This window comes from Triturus cristatus, chromosome 10 (genome assembly GCF_964204655.1).
Source record: "Triturus cristatus chromosome 10, aTriCri1.1, whole genome shotgun sequence".
NCBI lineage: Eukaryota > Metazoa > Chordata > Amphibia > Caudata > Salamandridae > Triturus > Triturus cristatus.
In genome coordinates this window covers 869,969,448-869,977,381 of record NC_140593.1, presented here as the reverse complement: position 1 = coordinate 869,977,381, position 7,934 = coordinate 869,969,448, and positions in this window count along the sequence as shown.

Sequence of the window (7,934 nt, the reverse complement as noted above, 5' to 3'; positions counted from 1 at the left end):
CTTACTCCTGCTTAAAGCAGGCGTAAGGTTTTGACGCAGCGGCGTTGTAAAAGTAGATTTCACTGTGTCACTATTACAAGGCTTTCTTGTGTGGGAACGCTCACCCTGCATACATTATATCTGACACAGGTATAATGTGACGCAGGGCTTTATAATGTGACGCATCTCGATTGTAAATTTGTCGCAACATGGTGCATTGTTTATGACGCTGCTCTGTCACAGAAGTGACTCAATGGCGGCGCAAATGTGTCGCAAGGGGTTTGTAAATCTGCCCCCATATATCTTTGTGACCAGAAGAGTATAATAGTCTATTACTTTTGTCCATCATTCCTCAGTGCAAAAAATAACATTTATTTATATTTTTTATCTCAACTTTCCTAATTTTTCCCCAACAATTAGTTTATCTGGGAAATCCATTAGTAATCAAGCATATGACCCCTTGTTGAGTTAACGATTTTAAGTTTCCAGGTTCACCCATGGGGTTTTAATCTGATTTCTCCACAAACTGCAAGTTGGTAGAAACTGCAAAAATATAAAATATTGACCATCACTTTCAAAAACTGTGGTGCAAAAATGATGTTATACAATTTTGCCTGCTTTTGAAAGCTGAGAAGTGCATGATCCAAGTACAGCAGGCCTTTCTATATAGTTTGGCAGACATTTAGCATGTTCAACGTACTCATATCATTTTCAAATCTGCGCTGATTCATCAGGGACAAACTGTGGCAGGGGGTCTCAAAAAGTATTATTTTACCAATAACTATGATACTGTTTCTGAGGGGAACATGGCGGCCAGCTAGCTAGCCAGTCATGGGTCGTTTGCCCTCGAATCTCTACCATGAGTGTTTGCTGCTGAAAACCCCCTGAAGTTCGCCTAAAAAGTGTGTGAGTACCTTCTTTTCTTTGTGTTTTGTCCTCTTTGTGCTTTGTTGCTGCCCGATGGCTGGGGTCGGGTCGGGACCTTCATTTGAGCCTTTGTTGGAGCCCCTCTGCCGGTGTGGGCGTGCTGAGCCTTCCCTGCTGTTTCGAGTGATCCAAGGAGTTTGTAAGTACCTTCTTTTTTTTCGTGTTTTGTCCTCTTTGTGTTCCATTGCTGCCCGGTGGCTGGGGTCAGGAACCGAAGTTCGAGCCTTCATTCGAACCCCCTGCCGGCGTGGGCGGTGTGGACATGCTGAGCCTTCCCTGCTGCTCTGAATGCTCCGAGGAGCAGCGAGGATGAGCCGGAGCTGACGTGGTGTTCGCGGTCAGTCAACGGCTCCTCCAGCTCTCCGCAGCCTGGGGGGAGCAAAGCAGTGGAGACTTGAGGCCAGAGCTGAGTCTGCTGTTCCGGTGAGGTGCGGTAAGGGGCAGTGGGGGGGTATAACTGATTACTACTGTTTGCGGGCTTCTGGATGTGCGGTGGCTCAATATTTCCGCTATTTAGGGCGGCGGGGGCACTTGATGAGTGTTGTCGTGTCGGGCTGGACTGTTCCCATGAGGCAGTGGGTCAGACTGATTTGCATATGGCCATGTCTGAACTGGGGTGGCGGAGTGAGCTAAAGAATGATGATGGATTAAACCAAGATCAGTTGACTGGGGGTGAGTGCTTGCAATGTTCAACACTCCGTCCATCATCCCCTTTGGTTTTGCTTTAGAACTACTGTAGGGGCAGTTTTTGTTGTACACCCCACCCAGATACAAAGACTTTCACCACCGTTAGACGCCATTTACAGCTGGATACAGGCACTGAGTTTAAAGTTTCCTCAGAAAAAAGTTATTTAGCGGTGTGCCTTGCTACATGCTTTGATAAACTAATCAAGATAACTAAACTAAGGAATGAGATCGCCCCTTGCCCTATGGAGTTAGCTACACAACAATCTGGGCAATCTGGACAGTTTGAAAAAAAAGAGGATCAGCATACTGAGGGGGGCCTGTCAAAGTCAAATAAATCAGAGGTACCCCTAGGCAAAAGGTACAAATTAAGATCACGTACCCTTTTAGGAGGAGAGTCTTTGCACAACAACCTGAACAATCTTGTCAAGCTGCAGACACTTCAGTAATAAATCATAAACATAGGAAGCCTCTCAATAAATCAGGGAAATCTACTCCTGTGAAGAGCCGGAAGAAAAATAAGAACCAAGTCCCTACCAAAGTGACTACCTCACTTAGGTCATATTTCATGGCTAATACTCAGGGTAATGGGAAATCCGCAAAACAGGTTGCACCAGTGTTAGGCGAATCCCTGGAGTTAAATTCTGCCATTCCTCTCTCTAATCAATTCTCTCCGTTAAGTGAGACCATCATGGCCTCTATGGCAGGGGGTGGTAATCAAGTTGAACTAACGAGCCAGGTGATACGTCCTCGGTCCGAGTAGCACAAAGCCCGGACACATTACACAGGATGTTAAGGCAGCTATTGGTGGAGATTGGGATTCGCTTCTCCACTTCTAGAACCAATCAGAAGAAAATTCAAGATACCTGCACTAGCTTAGAGGAAAATCTGTCGGCACTGACGCATCGGATGGAGGCCCTTGAGAATAAAATGAGGGAATTGGGTCTAGAGGTTAAAGACAATACCCAAGAAGTGCTTAGACTAAAAGAAAAAGAGCGGGAACTAACAGGGAAGTTGGAGAGGCTCAAAAATATTTCGAGAAGGAACAACATCAGGATTTTAGACCTGAAAGATGGGCTGGAAGGCGACAATTTAAAAGCCTATATTATAGACATTTTGACTAAAGCCTTCCCCCAGATCGCTGCAGCCCATGTTTTGGAAACTGAGATCCAGCGAGTCCACAGGGACCCCTTTAAGTTGAATCCCACCCGGAAAAAGCCCAGGAAAATCCTAGTCTATATTCAATCCTATCTTCTTAAGGAGAAACTTTTGCGGCGGCCCTTAAACTTAAGTCCATCCAAGTTCAGGATGTCTCCTTTAGAATACGGTCCGATATCTCTCGGGTCACAGAAGATAGAAGATGGGAACTGGGTAAGAGAATGGATGCATTAAGGGACCAGGGAGCTCAAGGTCAGCTGCGATTTCCTGCCTTTCTAAAAGTTGTATGGGCTAACAAGATGTACAAACTAAATCTAGCGTATAGTTTACAGTTTAAGGTAATTCAGCACCCATTATTATTGGTTTCTTTTATTTTTGGAGGCTGGAGGACTCCTGCTCGAAAGGCAATAGTTTATTGCCAATGGGTAGTCAGGAAGGGTTCCCGTGGGCGGGTTGGGGGGGTTTGGGGGGTAGTGAGGGTTTTTCATGCTTGTTGGTGGGGAGCATTGGAAAAAAAAAATTCTCAAAAAGGCATAACAACAATCTCATGTGACTACCTCCAGTAGTTATAGCAGAGGCCGGAGTCAGGACAATGATGGGGGATGGACCTGCTCGGGGAGGGAAGCGGCCCCTTGAATTCCTAAGTTGGAATGTTAATGGTTTAGGGTTAAAGGAAGACAGCGCCTGATTCTTCAGTGCCTAAATAACAGTTCAGCTAGGATCTTTATGATCCAGGAGACCCATCTTCTACAATCAGAGTGTAAGGCATTATTTGGAAAACTAAGATGGGTTGATAAGATCATACCCCCAGATCAGCAATGCTGCTCGAAGGGGGTTGCTGTTATACTTAAAGTGAATTCGGGAGTCAAGCTCATTAAGTCTCAGGTAGACGATAGAGGGCGCTGGGTTATTGTGGAAATCAAATGTCAGGAGTCTAAATACACACTTGCCAGTTACTATGGGCCCAATGAGGACGATTTAACTCCTCCGAATAATCTGTCTTGCCTTGGCCGACTATGAGGCTTCTTTGATTCTGGGAGGAGACTTCAATGTGCTTTTAAATACCAAGCTAGATAGGTCCTTCCCTAGAACGCAGGTAGCAGCGCCGCCCATCTTTTATCTATATTAAACAATCTTAACCACTGTGAATTATGGCAGAAAAAAATGGGAGAGAGCAGGGAATACTCCTTTTACAGCAAGAAATATTCTCATTGCTCCAGAATTGATTATATATTTATGGAGTACTCTGATCTCGATAAAGTCAGCTCAATTGAAAACCTGCCCATACATCTATCTGACCATGGTGCAATAGTTCTTAATCTGGAACTCCCCCTAGAGCCTACTCTGAGGAGATGGACTTTAATTAGGAGATTCCTTCTGCAAACTTCAACTCCTGGCTTTCTGAAGTCTGAAACAGCTCGCTTCTTTTAGGACAATATGGGGTCTGCCCCTTTGCACGTGGTTTGGGATACTTTTAAGGCCTGGATGACAGGGATATTAAAAGGGGTGGTTGTGGGGTGGACTAGGGCTGAGAAGAAAGAACTGGCCGACTTAGAACTACAGATAGCAGGGGCAGAAACAGATTTAAAGGCGGGCTGTCCTCTGAGAACGGAAAACGGCAACCTAATAAGGAGAGTTGAAGAGTTGCAAGGGGAGAATTGTGGCAAGCTTCTTGCTATGAAGAGTAGGGTTGATAGATCTAATAACTATATTACTAAGATTAAAGTTGGTACACAAATCGGATCACTGACAAAATATCGAGAAGGAGAATATCGAACTACCAAAATATAGAAGGAAAAATATAGAATGCCAAAATATCGAATGCCTATCTCCAAACAGGTAAGTACAAAAATATCGAATCCAAAATATCGTTGTAAAAAATATAGTTAGTCAAAATATCAAATTTTTAAAATGTCTTAATGTAATGTAAAATTAATGCAATAATACATATAATTAACTGAAACATACTTAAAAATACTTAAATAACTTTAACAATAATAAATAATTAATGTAAGTTAAAAAAAATTAATACATATATTAACGTAATATTAATTACAAATATTCAATATTTTTTGCGTAGGATAGCGGGCGGGTTAAATTTACTATTACCACTCCAGTAAGTGCAATTGTAGGGAAAGCGTTGGATAACAGGAGGGTAAAAATTACTATTTCCACTCCAGAGAGTGCAATAATAGGGAAAGCATTGGATAGCGTAGGGGTAAAAATTACTATTTCCACTCCCGAGAGTGCAACAGTAGGGAAAGCATTGGATAGCGGGAGGGTAAAATGTACTATTCCCACTCCAGTGAGTGAAACAGTAGGGAAAGCGTTGGATAGCGAAGGGGTAAAAATTACTATTCCCACTCCAGAGAGTGCAACAGTAGGGAAAGCGTTGGATTGCGGGAGGGTAAAATTTACTATTCCCACTACAGTGAGTGCAACTGTAGGGAAAGCGTTGGATAGCATAGGGGTAAAAATTACTATTCCCACTCCAAAGAGCGCAACAGTAGGGAAAGCGTTGGATAGCGTAGGGGTAAAAATTATTATTCCCACTCCAGTGAGTGCAATAGTAGGGAAAGCGTTGGATAGCGTAGGGGTAAAAATTACTATTCCCACTCCAGTGAGTGCAATAGTATGCAAAGCGTTGGATAGCGTAGGGATAAAAATTACTGATCCCACTCCAAAGAGTGCAACAGTAGGGAAAGCGTTGGATAGCGTGGGGGTAAAAATGACTATTCCCACTCCAAACAGTGCAACAGTAGGGAAAGCGTTGGATAGCGTAGGGTTAAAAATTATTATTCCCACTCCAGTGAGTGCAATAGTAGGGAAAGCGTTGGATAGCGTAGGGGTAAAAATTACTATTCCCACTTAAGTGAGTGCAATAGTAGGGAAAATAATAATTTAATATTTTATTAATAATAAATTAATTATTAATACCAAATATAAGTATTAACATTAATTACCCATTACACAATATTTAAACATTAATTTATTATAAATACAAATATTTTTTATCATTAATTACCTATTAAATAATTAATTACCAACCAATTAATTTTCAATACCACACATTAATAAATACAATTAATACCAATTAATATTTAATTAATAATAAATTAGTTATCAATATACAAAAATTATTTCTATAATTAATTATTTACAATTAAATTACTTTCCACCATATTCCCCTATAAACCCACAACCCGCTACAAATAATAAATTAATACAATTAACATAATTATCAATTAAACAATTAATACAAATTAATTACCAATCAATACAAATTATTTAACAATTAATAATTAATCAACAACCAATTAATTTTCAATACCAATTAATAATTACCTCATAATAATTACATTACTTCCCACCCTATTCCCCTATAAACCCACAACCCGCTACGGAATTAAATTACACTAAAATTAAATAACATAAAATTAATTACTTTAAAAATATTCAAACATACATTCCCAAATTAATACATACTTTTAACACATATACTAACACTTAAAACCGATATTTTTAACAACTATATTATTACTGTCGATATTACTTACTTCGATATTATTTAAATCGATATTTCTTACCTGATTTTCAATATTCTTCACCACTATATTTTGGCAATTCGATATTCTGTCCATTCTATATTAAAAACTCGATATTCTGTCCTGTCGATATTTTTAATTCGATATTATGTCTGTTTACCACACAAATCATAGAGGATGGAGGGAATATAGAACAAGCCTTCGCACACTTTTTTGTTCAGGAGTTATACCGAGAAGACCTTCAGGTGGTAGAGGAACATATTGATGGGTGGCTTAAAGAGAAACAGCTTCCAAAATTAACTGATGCCAGTCAGGGAATCCTCACACTAGAATTAACAGGGAGTGAGATATTAACTGTTTTAGACACAGCTAAGAAAGGGAAAGCAGCAGGCCCCGATGGGATCCCGATTGAGGTTTACTCTATATTGAGGGAGGAGGTTATCCTGGTCTGGCTGAAATTCTATAATGAGATCTTGGATGGTACATTCCCTCTGCCTGCCTCCTGGAGCGTTGCAGTTATTGTGTTGATCCTTAAGCCCAGTAAGGACCCAACTCAGTGCCAGTCATACCGGCCAATTTTGTTATTAAATGCTGACTATAAGTTCTTTGCTGGGATTTTGAATAATCAGCTCTGTAAGATTATAGGGCCAATAATTCATGAGGACCAAAAGGGTTTTCTACCGGGACGACAGATGTCGGGTCTGGTATATACCTTAATCGGGGCGATCAATCTGGCCTCATCACAGGGACTTCCTCTTTCAATTATTACTGTTGACGCAGCCAAAGCCTTCGATCACATGAACTGGCATTTCCTGGATAGGACTCTGAAGATCTTTTGCTTCGCCAACGGTTTTCGGGAAGTCCTTAAAAAAATATATACGTTCCCCCCCCGGGCTCGGATTTTGGTTAATGGTAACCTCTCTCCTGTTGTTAAAATAAGGCGTGCCACTAGGCAGGGATGCCCGTTGTCCCCCATTTTGTTCGATTTATATATAGAACCTTTAGCCCAGAGTTTAAGACTTAACCAGAAGATCGCTCCCTTTCAAGTAAATGGGTTTGTGAGGAAATTAGCGCTATACGCGAATGATTTGATCTAATTATCCTCTAACGTTAACATTACAGTCCCGGAGTTTCTTGTTGAAGCCCAGATTTTTGGGAAATTATCAGGTTATGAAATAAACAATGATAAAACTGAGATTATGGCATGGAATATCATTGACCCAACGGGATCTTCGCTAGGGAGCTCAGATACTTTGGAGTTATAATAACTCAGGACCTTACTAAAATTCCCAAAATTAACCTAGATAGAGTCTCGAAAGAGGTTGATGACTTATTAAAAAAATGGCAGAACATCCCACTCTCCCATTATGGTTGGATTAACTTGATTAAGATGTGTGTCCTCCCGAAATACACCTATCTGTTCAATAATATCCCCCTAGAATTTGCAAAAGCCGATATTCTTAAAATCCAGGACAAGATATCTTCCTTTATCTGGGCAGGTAAAGGGATCAGGCTGTCCTGGAAAAAACTTTGGCGCAAATTGTTGCGAGGGGGCATGGGTTTACCAGACTTTCAGTTGTATTGTTGGGCCTACCAATTAAAAAACTGTAGGATGTTACTGCTTATTCCAGATGATTTACT